The sequence below is a fragment of the Nuphar pumila genome, chromosome 7, assembly GCF_984573655.1.
Source record: "Nuphar pumila chromosome 7, dmNupPumi1.hap1.1, whole genome shotgun sequence".
In the NCBI taxonomy this organism is placed as follows: Eukaryota; Viridiplantae; Streptophyta; class Magnoliopsida; order Nymphaeales; family Nymphaeaceae; genus Nuphar; species Nuphar pumila.
This window is the reverse complement of record NC_143255.1, coordinates 18,441,114-18,462,760: the sequence shown is the minus strand read 5'-3', so window position 1 is coordinate 18,462,760 and position 21,647 is coordinate 18,441,114.

Below are 21,647 nucleotides of genomic sequence, written 5' to 3'. Positions count from 1 at the left end.
AACACCTTTCTCTCAAGCGTCCAAGTTTTTTTGCAATGAGTGCATCATGACCTTACCCATCCCCGTGAGTGATTGCTTCCCGTGTTCTCGGGAGGAAATCATGTAGTGCTCTCCTTGGAACTACTGAAGAAGGTGACTTTTTCATAGATTTTGGAACTTGTAAAACTCAATTTCAATAAAAAACCCCTCTTATTTACTAATTCTTTCATTGGCCTAATTAGGTGAATGTCACAAAGATGAAGGAATTTCAATAGTTTGAAACTTGGGCATGTGTTCCTTGTAACGCCGAAGCTGGGTGTCTTCTTTGTGCAAAAAAGGGACCAGGGGTTTTTACATGCACCAATGAACTTTAGTGAGAGGTGGTTTTTTGTTATTATCCAAAAAAAAATTCCTTGATCGGCTCTTGACATTGCATACATGTTCGGGCTGTAGTGTTTGTGTTTTATCAATGTTGTCAGTATCATTGCCGATTGGATCGAATCATCCAATTTGTATCATATAGGCCAGAAATTTATATGAAACCAAGCTGATTCGGCTTATCTTTAAATATTTTTTAAAAATAGTTTCAAATATACTTTTTAATATTTTGTGACACGTATCATCTGCTGGTTAAAAATTGGCCGATTTAGTTCATAGTCAGAATCAACCTATTTCCTAAATTGTTTTGAAAATCTCTTCACGGCCGATACTGATTCCCACAACATTGCATTTTACTGCTCTATTAACTAGGTGAGGAATTGCCCCATTAACCTCTAACATAAGGGAGTCTTTTCTAAATATCATAAAATCAATTTTTAAGTATGCATTAAGACCATTTAGACTAGGCCATTTAAAAGTCACTGAACCTTCTTATTCACTAGGCAAGCAATTGAGCAAGCTACTTAGAGTATGACATTCAACATCTCTATTTCTTTCTCTTTTAGGTTTTTGCTGCTTCTTTGAAGTCTCTAGTTTTAATTTAATATAAGGCAATAAAATATATGTAAGAAAAATACATTTATAAACACTTGCTGGTGGGATGTACATGCAATAATCATTGTGGGTGATATGTCACCTGTGATGTGTATGAAACTGACAAGATCTAAATCTAAAATGGAAATATGCGGCTATTTTCTAGAAGCGTGCTAAATAAAAGCTCTTCAGCCGGCTCTTTGAGGCTCTGTTTGGAAGTTGTTGTTGGAAGCAGTGATAAAACCTGGAAAGATCAGGTGTAATAAGATTGCACAAATATTTATGCATTAAGCACCTGATCACCCTCTATCTTGGGGTTGAAGCCTGTCAGTTGTTGGGGCCAAGGCCTGATGAAGGGCAATCAGGTGCTTAAGGCACAAATATTTATGCAATCATATTGCACCATGATAGAAAACACAAAAAAGGAAAGTGGAAAGGGAAGGAAGCACGATTAACGTGGTTTGGCTATTGCCTACGTCGATGGATGAAGACCACTCACACTCATATTATTGATGTTCTCACAATGCGATACATAACAGGTTACCGCTGCGGCAGAGGGTATATATAGCAATCAGGCGGAGAGGCAATGTTATCCTTGATAAGGATAACGTTGTATAACGATAGACATAAGAGGGGATAACGATAAGCATTGGGAGAGTCCCATAAGAGCTGCACAGCCGAACGGGTAGAAACGCTCTGTCCGATGGGAAGAAGATCACGATATGATAGTGAAGGCTAATCATATCATGATCTCATGGCCAGTTTTAACATTCACTCTCAAGTCGGGAATCAATATTAATCAGTCCCAACTTGGTTCTAATGTCTTCAAGTTTGTCTCCGTTAATGGCTTTGGTGAGAATGTCAGCCAACTGGTTCGTGCTTTTGACATGTATGGTGAATATGGTTCCTGCTTGAATTTTTTTCTCGCAAGAAGTGACAGTCGACCTTGATGTATTTTGTGCATTTGTGAAAGACTGGATTTGCTTCGATGTGGATGGCAGCTTGATTATCGCATCTTAATTCCATGGGCTGATCACCATGAAACCCCATATCATGTAAAAGAGCTTTAATCCATATGATCTCACATGATGCAGAGGCCATGGCCCGATACTCGGCTTCTACACTGGACCTAGCCACAATGTTTTGCTTCTTGCTTCTCCACGTAACCAAATTTCCCCCTATGAGAGTGCAGTAGCCTGATGTGGACCTTCTGTCGTTTGGGTCTGTTGCTCAGTCGGCACCCATGTACCCGATGAATTTGGTATGACCGTTCCTATGCATGAGGATGTTGCAACCCGAGGATGACTTTATGTACCTCAAAATCCTGTGAGCTATGGCCAAGTGAAGGACTTTGGGGTTATGTATGAATTGGCTAATGAGGTTAATGGCATAGGTGATGTCGAGTCTTATGACCATAAGGTAAATGAGATGTCCTACCAGTCTTTGAAAGCTGCTGACGTCGTGCACTCACTCCTCCTCTTCTTTGTTGACTTTGTGGTTTTGATCAATGGGTGTGTTTGTGGGCTTGGCGCCTAGCATACCGACTTCCATAAGCAGGTCCATGGCATACTTTTCCTGACATAGGAATATGTTGTGGTCGGATTGCATGACTTCTATGCCGAGGAAGTAACAAAGCTTGTTGAGGTCCTTCATCTCGAATTTTTGATGTAGGTGATTTTTCACTACGTCAATTAACATTGGGTCATCCCCTAAGATGATGATGTCATCAACATACACAAGGACAATACCGTTAACGACAATGCTCTTTTTGCTAAACATAGAGTACTCGGATGTGTTTCTTTGAAAACTGAACTATGTAAGGGCATTTCTAAGCTTGGCAAACCATGCAGGTGATGATTGCTTGAGGCCATATAAGGCCTTCTTCAATCTGCAAACGAGGTTTTTGTTGTCAGTGTCAGGGTGCCCAGGTGATAATTTCATATAAACTTCCTCTTGAAGGTCTCCGTGAAGAAAGACGTTGATAACATCGAGTTGGTATAGTGGCTCTCTGTGATTGGCGGCAACAGATAGGAGGATTCTGATGGAGTTCATTTTAGCCACTGTGGAAAAGGTCTCATGATAGTATGTTCCATCAACTTGGGTGTATCCTTTTGCAACCAGTGTTGCCTTGTATCGCTCGATGGTCCCGTCACTTCGATATTTGATCTTGTATGTCCATTGACAACCCACTGGTTTCTTGCTTGAGGGGAGAGGGATGACTTTCCACGTCCTATTCTTTCTTAGGGTGACAAGATCTTCCTCCATGGCATCTCTCGATACCTGTTGGGTGCTGACATCTTTGAAGGTGGATGACTCTGTGTTGGAGTAGACATTGCAAAGGTATGAGAGCTACGCATTAGAAAATTCGTCAAAGAAAACATGTCTTTCGATGGGGTGATCGGTGGATCCAGATGCAAGGTAGTGTTGAGAAATTCGGTTTTGATGTCACATAATATGATACACTGTCTTATTTGATTTTGTATGATATGATAATATGTTCTCTTGAAATAATGTTATATTATGACTGAATATGTTTTGCCTTAAATCTAACGAGTATTTGATGCAAGGATATCTCACCCAATAAGGATGGAGACTTCCTGTTCAAGTACAACTATGGTGCAATCATACTCCTTGAAGAAAAAGCTTGATGAGCCATGCTTTCCTAAAAGCTCAAATGAAGAAATCGGCTACCTCAAGATGAAGATTTTTTCTCTTTAAAGTCATATGTAACAGAACCTTCAGGAACTTGCATTTTGCATATTACATACTCATTCATACATACTATATCATAAAAGTATACGATAGTTTCAAAAAGCTTCTTTTTTTGAAAACCAATAAGTATACCTTCTTACAACCTTTCATGAAAAAGATATTTTGTCATATAATAATTGTACCTTCTTACAACCTTTTATGAAAAAGATGTTTTGTCATATAATAATTGTACCTTCTTACAACCTTTTATGAAAAAGACATTTTGTCATTGTACCTTACAAGACAACATGAAAAAGGAATGTAGGAAAAAGACAAAAACATAAAATCGGCTACATAAGAAAAATAAATTAAAATTTTTTAAGGACTCTAGTTACCTTTTTCTCATAACCATAGAATGTCGACTTACTTGAAGTCATCATTCTCTCTACAAAGCATTAAATGCCTTATGTAACAAATCCCTTCTAAATATCCTTCCCAAAGAATGTCGACCTTCTTTTTGGGTCCTCATTCTCTCTGGAGACTTTAAAATACACTACATAAAGAATACACTTGACATGACTATGTACAAATAAATATATCAAAGCACTCATAGTACTTACGCTCATTTAAAGTAAAGAAGTACTAATGTACCTCAAATCATTAATTAGAATAAAGACAAAACTACAACCCAACGTTCAAATGTACTATTGTAAGAAATAGACTTTCTTACATAAAATATGTATTACCTAAAACACTACAACGACTAGTGTACCCTCTATCTTACTCTTCTGGAAAAAGGCATTCTCGATCTTCTCTAAAAGATATTTTTGAAAAGACATAACATTTCATATTTCAAAAAGTTACAATTCCAAAATGTAACGACTACTTTTTATAAGCTATATAAACACACACACATAAACTATTCAGACGAGAGGAATGAAATAGACGTGTGAGCTTACAAAGAGAAAAATATTCTATTCGTGATTTAAAAAGAGAGCCTTGAAAAAGAAAGAGAAAAAGAAAAAGAAAGAAAAGAGAAAAAGTCAAGTTCAGCTCTTTGACAAAGAGTATCCTCTGAGTGACAAACAGAACATTCTTAGAATCCTTTATTCGTGCATTCATATCATTCTGAAGGTTCTATAGGAAGTATTGTAACTCTGTTTATTCACTGTACTCCTTTGTTTAAAGAAGTAGACCTCTGTGAAAGAGGGTGTTGCCCTTCTCTGTTGAGAGAAGAAGACCTCTTGGGAAGAGGGTGAGCCCCTTCTCTGTTGAGAGAAGAAGACCTCTTGGGAAGAGGGTGTTGTACTATTTATCCGGTAACTCGGATGTTATAGTGGAATCTCAAGTGGTTTGCTTGGGGACTGGATGTAGGTCTAGATATTGACCGAACCAGTATAACTTCTGTGTTTTATGTGTTGTGCCTTATTGCTTAATTATTTTATTTTATCGATCATAATCAAATTTCACTATTCACCCCCCCTCTAGTGGAATTTCATTTGGTATCAGAGCAGGTTTGCTGGTTTCGACGTAACAAGTCTTCCAGCACAAATGGCATCTACCTCTTATGCTCGTGATATTGAAGGTCAACACGCATCTCGTCCTCCCTTCTTCAATGGCTCCAACTATGGATATTGGAAGTGCAGAATGGCTATCTTTCTCAAATCCATAGACTTTGCTGTATGGAAAATTGTTGAGCATCCATACACATCTCCATCCGCAGACTATAACTTATGGTCTGATGAAGAAAAGAAAATGGAAAACTTAAATGCAAAGGCTATGAATGCCTTATATTGTGCCATTGATCAAAATGAATTCAACAGAATATCTATATGTGAATCTGCATATGACATTTGGCATTCTTTGGAGGTGATTCATGAAGGAACCAACAAAGTTAAAGAAGCCAAAATATCATCTCTTGTTAGAAAATATGAGTTGTTCAAAATGAACAAAGATGAACTCATCACAGAGATGTTTACCAGATTCACCAACATCACCAACGATCTGAAATCTCTGGGTGTAACATATTCCCAGACTGAAAAGGTGAAGAAAATCTTGAGATCTATCACAACTGATTGGGAGAGAAAGACCACTGCTATTGAAGAAGCTCAAGATTTATCTAAGCTTACATTGGACGACTTAATAGGCAATCTTATGGCCTATGAAGTCCACATGAAAGAAAGAAGGGAAGAAGAGCAACCAGTAAAGAAAACTCTAGCTTTCCCAGCCCTATCTGAGAATGAAGACTCAGATAAAGAATCAGAAATTGCGCTACTTACCAGAAAATTCCAGCGCTTCATGAGAAGGAACCGGCTTCCAAACAGGCACAAGGAAAGAGAAGATCTTAAAGAAGATCCCATGTGCTTTCAGTGTAATAAGCCAGGGCACTTAAAAAGTGACTGTCCCCTTCTCAAAAGAAAGTCCAAGACTGAGGAACCAAAGAAGAGGTTCTTCAAGAAAAAGGCTCTGCATGCTCAATGGGATGATTCAGAACCATCCACTAGTGAAGAGTCAAGTGATGATGAAGCCGAAACTGCAAATATGTGCTTCATGGCAAACGAAAGTTTGGTAAGTGAAATCTCTGATTTTTCCTTTGAAGAACTTCTAGATGCTTTTCAAGAACTATTTGAAGAATCTAGAAAATTGAGTTTCAAAAATAAAGCTTTAAAATCTGAAAATTTAGAGCTTTCTCAAGAGAATGAAAAACTCAGCAGTGAAAATTCTGAGTTGAAAAAGAAAAATCTTTTGCTTATATCTGAAATTTTTCCTACTAGCTCCAAAACTAAAGATATGCAAGTAGAAATTTCAGAGCTAAAAAGTAAAACTGAGAACCTCATGAAAACGGTTTTCAAGTTTACTAAAGGTAAAGAGAACTTGGATAAACTCTTATCCTCTCAGAAGGTCTCCTTTTACAAGAATGGGATTGGCTATTCTCATTTCAAAAAACCTTCTTGTATAATTCAAAAGACCACATTTGTGAAAAGTTCATCTGAACCAAATAAGGAGTATTATATTGATAATCTTTTTAACTCCTCTAAAGAGATAGACAAACCCAAATCCAAATGGATATGGGTTCCAAAGTCTAACAAAAAAGGACCCGATTGGGTACCAAAAAGAAGATTTACTTAATGTTTTGCAGGCTCCAAAGAAGAACAGATGGATACTAGATAGTGGATGTTCAAAGCACATGACAGGACATCCAGACCTTTTTGCTGTTCTTCATCATAAAGAAGGAGGAACCATCACCTTTGGAGATAACAACAAAGGTTTGATAATTGGTATTGGAGATATTGGTAACATAGACAAACCTCTTATCAAAGACGTTCTCCTTATTAAAGGCTTAAAACATAACCTACTAAGTATCAGTCAAATGTGTGACACAGGTTATAATGTTAGCTTTAATCATGATGCATGCCTCATAGCTGACACAAATGAAAACATCATCTTAAAAGGTATAAGAAAGAATAATATATACGAACTATACCTAGAAAACATCACAGAACATTGTCTTATAGCTAATAATGACACTCAACATCTATGGCACATGAGAATGGGCCATGTCAATTCAAAATACATGTCCAAACTAGCTAAAAATAAATTAGTACGTGGGTTACCCAACATATCTTTTAAAAAGGATTATTTTTGTGATGCATGTCAATTAGGAAAATTGTCAAAATCTCCTTTCAAATCAAAAAATGTCATCTCAAGTAAAAGACCTTTAGAGCTTCTCCACCTGGACCTTTTTGGTCCTTCTAGGGTAGCTAGCCTTAATCATAATAGATATGTTTTTGTCATTATAGATGATTACTCAAGATTTACTTGGGTAATATTTTTGAAAAACAAAAGTGACACGTTTTGTCAGTTTGAAATCTTATGTAAAAAATTACAAAACGAAAAATCATGTTCTATTGTTAAAATCCGTAGTGACCATGGAGGAGAATTTGAAAATGAACTCTTTGAAAATTTTTGTAACTTGCATGGTATTTCTCATAACTTTGCCTTCCCTAGAGCTGCACCTCAAAATGGTGTAGTAGAAAGAAAGAATAGAACCCTTCAGGAATCTGCCAGAACTATGCTCCAACACAATAATCTTGTAAAATCTTTTTGGGCAGAAGCTGTTAATATTGCATGCTACATAACAAATAGAGTTCTCATTAGACCCTTATTAAATAAAACTCCCTATGAACTATTCTATGACAAAACTCCAAGAATAGACTACTTCAAAGTCTTTGGATGTAAATGTTTTATCCTAAACACAAAAGATAGCCTGGATAAGTTTGATGCTAAATCTGTTGAAGGCATATTCTTAGGATATTCAAGTCATAGTAAAGCATACAGAGTTTTCAATAAGTGTCATAATACTATTGAAGAATCTATGCATGTTAGTTTTTGTGAATCTATTGATCAATCTGTTCATATACAAACTAATGATGATGTTGAAAGTACAGATTTATTTTTAGATAACACAGCTAAGTCTAATGAAGATGATCACCAAAGAACCTTTGTCGATATCAAAGATCATCCTCAAAAGCAGATTTTGGGAGAACTAACAAAGGGGGTTCAAACTAGAGCTCAGCTAGAACGGATTGCAAACATGGCATTCATTTCTCAACTTGAACCAAAGAAGATTGATGAAGCCATCATTGATGAGTTCTGGATGCTAGCCATGACTGAAGAACTGAATCAATTCCAAAGAAATGACGTTTGGGATCTTGTGCCGAGACCAAAGGATCATCCAATCATTGGGACAAGATGGATCTTCAGAAACAAGCTAGACGAAACAGGTAATGTTATAAGAAACAAGGCCAGACTAGTAGCTCAAGGATACAACCAGGAGGAAGGTATTGACTTTGATGAAACATTTGCTCCTGTTGCTAGACTTGAATCTATTAGAATGCTCTTAGCATATGCAAGCTATATGGATTTCAAATTATTTCAAATGGATGTTAAAAGTGCTTTCTTAAATGGTTTTATAAATGAAGAAGTCTATGTAAAACAACCTCCAGGATTTGAAAATGAACAATACCCAGATCATGTTTTTAAACTCAAATGTGCTTTGTATGGTTTAAAACAAGCACCTCGTGCTTGGTACGAAAGACTTAAAACCTTTTTATTAAAAACTGGTTTTTCTGTTGGCAAAGCAGATTCTACACTATTTGTCAAAGTAGTGGATAATCATACCCTAATTGTTCAAATCTATGTCGACGACATCATCTTTGGATCTTCTAACAGCACTCTCTGTGAAGATTTTTCTAAGTCCATGCAGAAGGAATTCGAAATGAGTATGATGGGAGAACTCACCTACTTTCTTGGACTGCATATTAAGCAAACCAAGGATGGAGTTTTCATCAACCAATTTAAGTATGCTCATGAACTTCTGAAGAGGTTCAACATGAACTCAACTGCTTCAAAATCCACTCCTATGAGCACTACTACTGTGTTGGACAAAGATGAAGATGGTAAGACTGTTGATACAAAGGTATACCGAGGTATGATAGGATCACTTCTTTATTTAACTGCTAGCCGTCCAGATATAATGTTTAGTGTTTGCTTGTGTGCTAGATTCCAGTCAAACTCAAAAGAATCACATCTTAAAGCTGTAAAAAGAATAATGAGATATTTAAAAGACACAGTTGATTTTGGATTATTCTATTCAAAATCCTCTACATTTGATCTAATCTCATACAGTGATGCTGACTTTGCTGGAAGTAAATCTGACAGAAAAAGCACAAGTGGAACATGTCACATGCTAGGGCACTCACTGGTATCATGGTTCAGTAAGAAACAGAATTGTGTATCATTATCAACTACTGAAGCCGAATACATTGCTGCTAGCCTAGCTTGTACTCAAGTTATCTGGATGAAACAAACATTAAAAGATTTTGGTTTAAATTTTGAAAATACAACTATTTTTTGTGATAATACAAGTGCTATAAACCTATCCAAGAATCCTATTTTACACTCACGAACTAAGCACATTCAAATAAGACACCACTTCTTAAGAGAACAAGTCTTAAACAACATAATTAAACTAGAATTCATACCCACTAATCAACAGTTAGCAGACATATTCACTAAATCATTAAGACATGAAGACTTCACACGAATTAGAAGAGAACTAGGAATATGTAAACTAAGTGACTTATAAATTAATCACACTTAATATAATACTTCTTATAAGTTTTGTTAAAATCTTATTTTGAAAGTCTTTTTCTTCTTATCGATTTTTTTTAAGTCAAACTAGGTTTCCATATTCACGTATACTCTAAACTCTTATAAGACACATTCTTTATGTCTTTTAACTTGTCATCTTTCAAGTACACATCCATAATGACTCATTGTCCTATCTCCTTTCACTCATATCCATAAGAACTAATTATATTAAAAGCTATCATGACATTGTTCACATCACTCATCTCATATCTCCTTTATTATTTGTTGTCCTTTTGTGAAAACTTCTCTTACGATAAGTTGATTCACCTTCAACATGATAACATATTATTTTATGAGAAATCTTACTCTTCATTAGTTAAAATCGAATGACTATTTAGTTCCTTTAAAAGATCTAGTTGCTATATTCTCACGTAAATTATTTTTATCATATGTTATATCATAGCCCTACAAACTATCTATTATCATCTCTTTCATATACATATTAAGCCTCCATTCTTGTCAACACTTGTTTTAACCTAACCTTGTCGAGTTTCTTTAAGAATATAAATAATAATTCATATCAATCATAACCTCATGTCTTTCATCAACCTTTTTTTTATTACTTCTTTATCCTTCACAAAAATCCATATATGTCATCTCACCTCTCTCTATGACAACTCACATTTATTACTCTTCATTCATAAATATTTCCTTGTCTCCTCATTTCATCTCTCGAATACGTTTTTTTTATACATTTTTGAATCCGACTCCTACATGTCTATTCCTATTTCAATTCTTATATATATTTTTTTAACTCTTTCTCCTTTTTGTCTCATCATCTCTCTCACCACTAGTCTAAGTCCAAATATGTCCTTCTCATATCCACGTATACTCTTAAAAAATTACAAATATTAATCATAAAACATTTTTTTAAAATGTCATATCTTTCAAAGTACAACATCACATGATCACCCTATGACCTTTCTTTCCATCCGTGACCTTGTCTCTCTCTTATTGTATATCTCTCTAAAATCGAGAACCTTTATTTATTCTATCTTTACTTTATGTCATGTTGTCCTTTATTTTCTTTCTCTCCTCTCTAGATATCCACATCATCTTTTTTATGTCTTTAACTCTCCATTCACGAATTTAGAATCCCTTCACATAGAATAACAAGTTGTTTGTCTGGTTAGGCCATTATTCTCAATGATCAATCATTTTGTTATTCAACCTGACACCCCATACTCTATTAATGGGTTCTCTCACTAGTCGATAAACTCACCCATAGTAAAATCTATATATTTCAATAACTATGTCCTCCTCAATCTAATATAATACACTATCCTCAAACATTGATTTGATTTGTCATTCACAAGTCTATTAACTTACTCCTCACGAATTTCCTTATTTGACTAAAATCTAAAAATTACTCACGTCCAATGTCATTCATTTCATATCAACAATTATTTTCTTCCTTCTATTTAATCAATTGGTTCATCTCTTACCATTCCATTCGATCTTTTCTATCCTTATACAAACTTTCTCTCGGTTCTAGCTCCTTTCTCTCCTAGTGCTTTATTTTCAAGACACTCGAAAATGGCTTCCTCTTCTACCAATGTGATCACCTCCGCCGATCTAAGGTATCCTGATTTGTTTCACACCTACAACTCACTCTGCTCTCGCCCCATTCATGAAGGAAAATTGATCAACTTTGACGACTTCATGTTCTTCGACTTAGACACCTATCTCCCCAAACTCAAACCTCTCATAGGATCTTCATCCCCAGCCACCTATTATCCTGAACTAGTCCGACTGTTTTATACCAACTTCTCTTCTGATTATGAACAAACCTCAATCACCAGCAAAGTCCGAGGACAACTGATGATTTTCAATGCTTCCGACCTAGGTAGAATTCTAAATCTACCTTCCACCGGTACCGACCTTAACGCCATAGTACCAATCGACCGATCGGTACTTCAAAAAATACTTCTTTGCACCAACTGCTACCAACTTCCGTGGCACATGAGGAATCTCCAACCTCAAGCTCAGCTACTTGCCCAGATTCTTCTCCACAACCTCTATCCCAAGCATCCCCGCCAGGGATTAGTTCCTCGAAAAATCTCTCTTCTTATCTACGCACTCCTTTCTTCTCTTTCGATAAATTGGTCATCCATTATCTTCGACCTTTTTATTCGTTATCAGAAATTTGAGCCTCTTCTTTTTGGGTGTTTTATAACTCCCATTCTCAAATACTTCCAAGTACCACTTCACAACGAAGTCATCCTCCGACCCTCTCACGTCCTCGATGCTACCACCTTCAATCTAAGGTCCCTGCACATGCCCGGCTCTGATGAAGCAGATCCAACGTCCTCCTTCAATTACTTTTCTGCTATGATGGATATCGAGCAAACTCAAGATCGAATCCTTCGTAATCAAGCCCTGTTGCAGCAGACTCGCAAGCGGAATCGTGCCAACCGGACACCTTCACCTTCTCCACCTTCGAGATAGACTCATTTTTTATTATATTTGGTTTGTAATAACTTTTAAATACTTTCGGTCTGTAATAATTTTTTTTTTTTTACTCTGATCCCTCCTTTTTGTCCATGACAAAGGGGGAGAAAACCTGTCTCTTTAAACATTATTTCACTTTTTTTATCATATTATTATTTCTATGCATAATGTCTTTTTGACAGGGGGAGCATATTTTGTCATCATCAAAAAGGGGGAGAATGTTGAGAAATTCGGTTTTGATGTCACATAATATGATACACTGTCTTATTTGATTTTGTATGATATGATAATATGTTCTCTTGAAATAATGTTATATTATGACTGAATATGTTTTGCCTTAAATCTAACGAGTATTTGATGCAAGGATATCTCACCCAATAAGGATGGAGACTTCCTGTTCAAGTACAACTATGGTGCAATCATACTCCTTGAAGAAAAAGCTTGATGAGCCATGCTTTCCTAAAAGCTCAAATGAAGAAATCGGCTACCTCAAGATGAAGATTTTTTCTCTTTAAAGTCATATGTAACAGAACCTTCAGGAACTTGCATTTTGCATATTACATACTCATTCATACATACTATATCATAAAAGTATACGATAGTTTCAAAAAGCTTCTTTTTTTGAAAACCAATAAGTATACCTTCTTACAACCTTTCATGAAAAAGATATTTTGTCATATAATAATTGTACCTTCTTACAACCTTTCATGAAAAAGATGTTTTGTCATATAATAATTGTACCTTCTTACAACCTTTTATGAAAAAGACATTTTGTCATTGTACCTTACAAGACAACATGAAAAAGGAATGTAGGAAAAAGACAAAAACATAAAATCGGCTACATAAGAAAAATAAATTAAAATTTTTTAAGGACTCTAGTTACCTTTTTCTCATAACCATAGAATGTCGACTTACTTGAAGTCATCATTCTCTCTACAAAGCATTAAATGCCTTATGTAACAAATCCCTTCTAAATATCCTTCCCAAAGAATGTCGACCTTCTTTTTGGGTCCTCATTCTCTCTGGAGACTTTAAAATACACTACATAAAGAATACACTTGACATGACTATGTACAAATAAATATATCAAAGCACTCATAGTACTTACGCTCATTTAAAGTAAAGAAGTACTAATGTACCTCAAATCATTAATTAGAATAAAGACAAAACTACAACCCAACGTTCAAATGTACTATTGTAAGAAATAGACTTTCTTACATAAAATATGTATTACCTAAAACACTACAACGACTAGTGTACCCTCTATCTTACTCTTCTGGAAAAAGGCATTCTCGATCTTCTCTAAAAGATATTTTTGAAAAGACATAACATTTCATATTTCAAAAAGTTACAATTCCAAAATGTAACGACTACTTTTTATAAGCTATATAAACACACACACATAAACTATTCAGACGAGAGGAATGAAATAGACGTGTGAGCTTACAAAGAGAAAAATATTCTATTCGTGATTTGAAAAGAGAGCCTTGAAAAAGAAAGAGAAAAAGAAAAAGAAAGAAAAGAGAAAAAGTCAAGTTCAGCTCTTTGACAAAGAGTATCCTCTGAGTGACAAACAGAACATTCTTAGAATCCTTCATTCGTGCATTCATATCATTCTGAAGGTTCTATAGGAAGTATTGTAACTCTGTTTATTCACTGTACTCCTTCTTTGTTTAAAGAAGTAGACCTCTGTGAAAGAGGGTGTTGCCCTTCTCTGTTGAGAGAAGAAGACCTCTTGGGAAGAGGGTGAGCCCCTTCTCTGTTGAGAGAAGAAGACCTCTTGGGAAGAGGGTGTTGTACTATTTATCCGGTAACTCGGATGTTATAGTGGAATCTCAAGTGGTTTGCTTGGGGACTGGATGTAGGTCTGGATATTGACCGAACCAGTATAACTTCTGTGTTTTATGTGTTGTGCCTTATTGCTTAATTATTTTATTTTATCGATCATAATCAAATTTCACTATTCACCCCCCCTCTAGTGGAATTTCAGGTAGGTATAGAAGTCCCTCAGCCTGATCGAATGCCTAGTGGTTCTGCCAGATCTTCACGACATCGCGGATGCTCAGTGGGGCCTTCGGCTGCCACGTGAGGGGTGGCGTTGGTGGAGACAATATTGTTGGGGGTGTTCGACCGATGTGTGATGCATGATCTTGGTGGGGCACTTCTCTTCAGCGTCAATGGCAGGTAGGACAGGGACAATGTCTTGCGGGGTGTGCTCCCCCTGAGAGTCACAGTCGGAAACAGACGTGTCTTTAGCTTGATAATAGGGCTCCTCTTCAAAGAATTCAATGTCACGAGAAAAGAAAAGTCTTCTGCTTACAAGGTCATAGCATTTGTATCCCTTCTTTATGGATTAATACCCCAAAAATATACATTTTTCTGCTCTTCTTTCGATTTTGTCTTTGTGCTTTTCTTGAAGATGAACAAAACATTTGCATCCGAACACGCGTAGGTGGGACAAGGATAGATTCCTTTTCATGATCATTTCCATGGGAGTCGGCCTGACTGGGAAGGCGGTTGGACACATAGCAGGCCGTGGATACGACGTCTGCCCGAAAATGCTTGGAGACGTTCATGTGGAACATGAAGACCCTGACCATGTTTAGGAGTGTCATGTTTTTGCGTTCGACGATGCCGTTTTGTTGAGGCGTGCCAGTGCAACTGGTCTGGTGGGTGGCCCCGCGATTAGCAAGGTGTTCGATGAACTTGGAGTTCACGTATTCCATCCCGTTATCCGAGCGAAGAGTTTTGATCTTGGCATCGAACTGAGTTTTGGCCATGTTCTCGAATTCCTTAAAAGTGTCAAAAACTTCATCTTTACATTTGATAAGGTATAACCATGTCGCATGTGAATAATCATTAGTGAAGGCGATAAAATATCTAAAACCAGAATATGATTCAATGGGGGCCGGTCCCCAGACATCAGAGTGAATGAGAGAAAAACTCTTATCTTTTTTTGTTTTGGATAAAGGAAAAGGGATTTTGGTTTGCTTTGAGTATTGGCATGCGTCACACGACTCCTGAGATGGTGTGATGTTGAAAGAAATTCTCTTTAAGGTTTGATAAGAGGTGTGTCCGAGTCTGAAATGCCACTTCTTGTTCATGTCAGTGGTTTTATGGGCAGTGTGGTCTTGGGTTTTCATGTCAAAGAGGTAGAGCCCATTTACCGCACATCCTCTACCAATCACCTTCCTCGTATTCAGGTCCTGAAAAACCACATATTTAGAAGAAAAGATCGCAACACAGTTATGACTCTCTGTGATCTTGCTGACCGACATAAGGCTAGAAGAGAAGGAAGGGGCGTATAAGGCCTCTGATGACCCTAGGTCGTGCAGTAGAGATATGTTACTGACTTCATGGACAGGTATTTGTGTCCCATTTGCTATGCTAACGGGACCTTTGTTTGCTGGTCGGATGTTCGTCAGCATGTCGGGCTTGCCCGTCATGTGGTCAGTTGCACTAGTGTTGATGATCCACCTAGAGTCGATGAGCTTAGAGCTGAGTGCAGATGTGTTACCTGTAGCTGTCTTTTGCTGACCTTCTGGAATAGCCACAAGGTTGGACTTGTTGATTTGTTGTAGGAGCTACGCAAGGTCTTCTATGGTGGTTCTCATTTTGGGTCCCTTGTTGTTTTCAAGCGTTATTTGTTGCTCCAGACGCCCATGGATTTCCTAGCACTTTTCTCTCAAGTGTCCAAGTTTTTTGCAATGAGTGCATCGCGGCCTTGCCCGTCCCCGTGAGTGATTGCTTCCCGTGTTCTCGGGAGGAAATCAGGTAGTGCTCTCCTTGGAACCACTGGAGAAGGCGGCTTTTTCATGGATTTCAGACCAGGGTTCGCGCCCCATGACTCTTCGACGAGTTTCCTCTGGCTGAATGATCGAACATACTTCGTTGAAATGAGGTAAATCCCTAGACATATGGATTTGACTTTTCAAATTATCGTAGCCCTGTCCAAGACCAGCGTGGGTTTTGAAAACCTTGTCCTCCTCAACGCTTCTCTTGATGACCTCTGTATTGTTGGTGATGGGTCGATATAGGTTCATTTCATCCCATATAGAGTGTAGGGGTCGATATCGTTGGTGATGAGTCCATATAGGTTCTTGATCACCTCTTGAAACCGCCCTTGTTTTTTCTTTTATATTTATACGGAGAAACCGCCCCTAAGATCATAGACCTAGCTGCGAAAACATTACCTTAGTAGGTACTACACTTTTAAGCAACATTTTCATCCAGAGCTCATGCAGTGTCCTAGCGACTCATTAGGTGGAACACCGGCCACTAACTCAGACCCACTCATTTACTACATTTCATTAATTCTCATATTATAAACAACTAATAACAGTAAAATCATTTTCAGTATATTAGTATGCCTTGAATCATATGTCAGAGGGACACACCATTTTGGTGGCGTGTATCTAGTGACACGAACGGACATGCTTGGACACGGGCACTTACACGTATGAATAATATTTTATTAATTTTTATGATTTTAAGGTATTATTTTAATAGACAATGTATTTTTAACATTAAAATATCAAAAAAATAGTTTTATTGGTTAAAATTTTTTGTGCCTTTGTGACATAGCTTGAAAAATCAACCCTACCTGTTTTCTTTTCCAATTGTAACAAGCAATACTTTAGATAATGTTGTAAGAATCAGTTTCAAACATGAATCAATTTTCAAAAAGATTTGGAGAACCGGCCGATTTAGGATCAAATCGAATCAAGCTGAATTAGTCGATTTCATATTTTAATTCAAAAAATCATTAAAAATCAGAAAAAAAATGCAAAAGATAAAAAAAGGGGCCGATACAACCTTGATTCAGCTCAAATCAAAGCTAATTCTGTCTTTGGGTTTTTTTTTTTTTTTTTGAAAAGGCAAGCTGGGGTTAGGCAAACCCCTACCAGTTATACAACTATACCATTGGGTTTTGAACCTGCAACATCTCAACACAAGGTGACGTGCACTAGCGGCTCCTACCAGACAAGCAGAGTCCCCCCGTTGGTGAATCAGCTGTTGTTTTAGTATAGCTCAATCGGACCTTGAAGCGAATCGATTTGGGGCCATTCAATTTGAATTCAGACCAATTGGTTCGGGTTCTCACATTGCTTTAAGGAACACCTTCCTATGAAATGGTAGTGGCCGTTGCTTATGCTTGTGCCCTAACCATTTTATTAAGTAGATGGATCTTGGCCCGGTTAACATGAGAAGTACGCTTAAAGCTTCCTGATTAGCACAATGTAGCTGCTTCGACTTGACCAATGCAAACAAATTAAATTATTGGAGTACGTTTGATTTGCCGTGAAGAACAAATAGAAGAATTAGTACCAACTAACCTTAAGATCTGCCCCTTAAGAACCAAAATTCATTTTTTTTTAATCAGACCCTTCGAATCCGACCCAGATTCTCATCGGGTCTTCTTATTTATCACCAAACCTTGACCCTATAGGGTTTGGTAAGGGTCGGGTCCGGATCAAACCCAACCCGCTGACACCCCTTGAACATCTCCATTGATGAGTAATGATTTGCTCCCATGTCATAATTAGAACCTTAGGCTGCATGTGATTGCCTCGGGTCTCGGATTCAAGGCGATCTAAGAAACTAGGATCTATAGATCATCACTTTTCTAAAAGTTATTTGGCAGACCACTTGATCTGATCTCCCTGCAATCTTATATTTTTACAAGAACACGCCATTTTTTAAATAATTTTTATTGCTTAATAACACTTGTCTTGTCTTCTGATGGTAAAAGTTGCCGATTCCACAAATGATTCGATTAAAAGTTTTTTTTTAAGAAACTGATTCACCTTGGAGAATCGATTTAACATTAGTCCTAAGAACCAACGTATTCAAATGCCTCATTAATCATCCTTCCTTGCTTGCATAAACATCCACCAACTATTTGGTGGATATTGGTAATTACCTAGCTTAGTTATATAATTGATATAATACACGACTAGAATCTAATCACCAATCTCTCAATCATAATTTTTTTCCAAAGAAATTCTAACAAAAATATCATCATGTAGAAATTCAGGAATACAGTAAAACATAAAAATATAATAAATATATAAATTAAAGAAGTGATAATATAATGTTAAATTTCAATACTTCGAATATATGCAACTTTCAAAAAATCATAAGCTTAATATTTAATCGGCATTAGGGATGGCAGTGGACCAGGGCAGGGGTAGGGAACAAGGTCTCTACCCCCGCCCCATCTCAGAATCCTGCCCTCCATCTTCACTTTCGTCCCCGCACAGGTTTTGATTTTAACCTCCATCCCCGTTTAATGTCCTCCATTCTCCATCCAAACGGGGTGAAACCCCATTTTTCCTCGGTCCATTAGCATCCCTGAAGAAGGATTGGGGGCAGGGCGGGCCGGGGATCGAGACGGGTGGGAGAAAGCATGAGTCCATTCCAGCCTCCATCTTCACACGGGTTTTGATTTTAACCTTCATCCCGCCTCATCCAAACATGGCCGTCCTTTGCCATCCTTAATCGGCATGTTAAAAGATCATGATAAAGTCACAAATTTTTCAAAATATCACGTACATTTCTGATTCATTATGGTGTAGGGATGGCAGTGGACCGGGGGACAACGGCGCTCTGCCCCTCCTCGCCCCGTTTGGACCGGGATGAAGGGCATAAAACGGGGATGGAGGCGGGGATGAAGGTTAAAATCTATCCCCGTGCCGGAATGGAGGCGGGAATGGACTTACGCTTTTCCCTGCCCCGCCCCATCCCTATCCAAATCTCCGTCCCGCCCCGTACCCAATCCTTTAAGGGATGACTATAGATTAAGGGGAAACGGGGCTCCGCCTCGCCCCACCTCGTTTGGACCGGGGATGGAGGACATGAAATGGGGATGGAGGCGGGGGTGGAGGTTAAAATCCATCCCCGTGCAGGGATAGAGGGGGGATGGAGGTTCGGATTTTGAAACGGGGTAGGGGTGGAGACCTTGTCCCCCGCCCCCGGTCCACTGCCATCCCTATTATGGTGTGCACTATGTCTGGCGCTCCACTTGTGCATTATTATGCAGCTAGATGATAGGATAGCTATCGATGTCTGGGCCCTCTTAAACTGCGACAATCGCTCTATATCTGGATATCCCCCTCATTTTAGCCGTTGATTTCTGGATCATTCAATGCCCCAAGATCTGTAGGTGACAGCACGTGTGGAGTATGGGTCATTGGGTACTAAAATCAAGACAAGTTGGTAGGAGGAGACGTTAGGACAAAATCAAAGAATTGGATTCAGCTGGCCCACTAGAATAAAATAAATAAACAGATTAATATATATATTTGAGAACTATAAATATGAGAACCAAAGTGTGAACCGCAATTTTCACGGACTTTTTGTTCTTTTCTCTTGAATCTAAATAGGGACACGGACTTTTTGTTCTTTTCTCTTGAATCTAAATAGGGACATGATTACATGCTTGGTTTTATAAGAACCCGCTCTTGAATCATCCTATTTTTATGCAAGATTTTTTATGCTTTAAAATCAATGACTCATAATCTTCATAAATATTCATCCAAAAATTCAATAGTTGATTGATTCCTAGCAAATTCACCATAGCAAGAGCATCCACGTGGATTGATTTGCAAAAAAAAAAAATGTAGGAAATGCCTATATTTCTAGTTCTCATATTCTAGTGACTACTCTATTTCTTTATGTCTTTATTTAAGCTCCTAAAGGTTCAAAAGTTATGGATCAAGTAGTTAAGGAAGAATCACACGTTAATGAAAAGAATATTACATGTTGTGCTTAAGATTATAGTCTTAGAAAACGAGACAAACAGCTAAACTCATGAAATTGTCTAGGCAAGTCGAACATGAACAATGAGTACTGTTTAGCTCGGTTCGGTTTGTATAGGCTCATTAATAACAGATATATTTTACATCCTATATCATAAAATGTAGATGTTTTAAGTGTTAGTCTTTGCAAGCAATAAGTTCAGAGTTCAAATCCTATAGCTTAGAGCTTTCAAGCATGTAAATTATTTATAAGCCGGTTTGAGCTTGGCTCGATATGATAAGCTTATAATCCAGATTTTCTTATTTTCAATTGTTCTAAAATACTCTTTAGATTGTCAATGAACTAGCTCGAGCTTGGCTTGTTTGATTTGGATTAGCCATGATATTAAGATCTTAGCTCAGCACGAGAACGGGCTGACCTCAAGCTCGGCTTAGCTCACCACAAGAATGTGCCAAGCATGAATAATATTCTTTTTTATTTGTTTAACAGCTCTAATTATGGATGATACCATGCATGGACTTGCACATGAAAAATAAGTTCACTGTTGCGTTGTGGTTCTCAAGGATAAACGGGTTTAATTGAAGCATATTTTCTTGAAGGAACAATGTTATATTTCCAAAAACACACTTCATTGAGCAAATTAGAGTAGCGATTTCCACACAACATATTAGTAAAAACATCAAGAAATTTGGTAAAGCTACAAGATGTTCACATAAATTTAAACATCACATGAAAATTACCAGTCATGTGTGCAAGAGAATGCAAGAAGCGGTAGTAGGACGATAGTAGGACATTTTTTTTTGACAGAGAAAGCTGGGGTTAGGCAGATCCCTACCAATTATACAACTATATACCATTGAGATTCGAACTTGCAACATCCCAACACAAGGTGACGTGCACTAACTGCTCCTGCCAGACAAGCGGAGCCGCCGTTGGTAGTAGTAGGACGTATTTAATTAGTCACTCTCTTAAGCTGATGCTTTAAATTGGTTTACGGAAGATGTCATAGTTATACTTATAACAATGATACACGTGAAGTGAGAGCGAGCATTTAAGCGCTTGGATGCATGAAGTTGAAGTATTTAGGAAGGAAGGGAAGCGAGGAAAAATCAATAATAGAAATGAGTATAAATGTCATAAAATACATTTAAAATTTGTGTTCTTTACTTAAAATGAATTTTATATTATATATTATATTTTACATAAAAACATTATTTAAAAAATAAAGTACAATTTTTTAACCTAGAGAAGACATTTACAATACCATAACTCATCGCAAAATAAAAAATATCAAACATGGCGAATTTATTGTTTTCTTGATAATTTTTCCCTTTTGTTTGGTCAAAATCATGGCATCTGGTTTTTTCAATCGAGAACTTATATGGCGCTTGACTTTTTAGGCGATCACTACAAGAAAAATGCAGATTAGCGACGGACGCTATCCGTCGCTAACATGTTTAGCGACAAATTAGCGATGAAAAGCATTCGTCGCATAATCTTGGTCGCTAAAATGAGACAAAATTTATCTGTCGCTAATTACCGATAGATCATGTTTGTCGCTAATCTGTCGCTAAATAAGA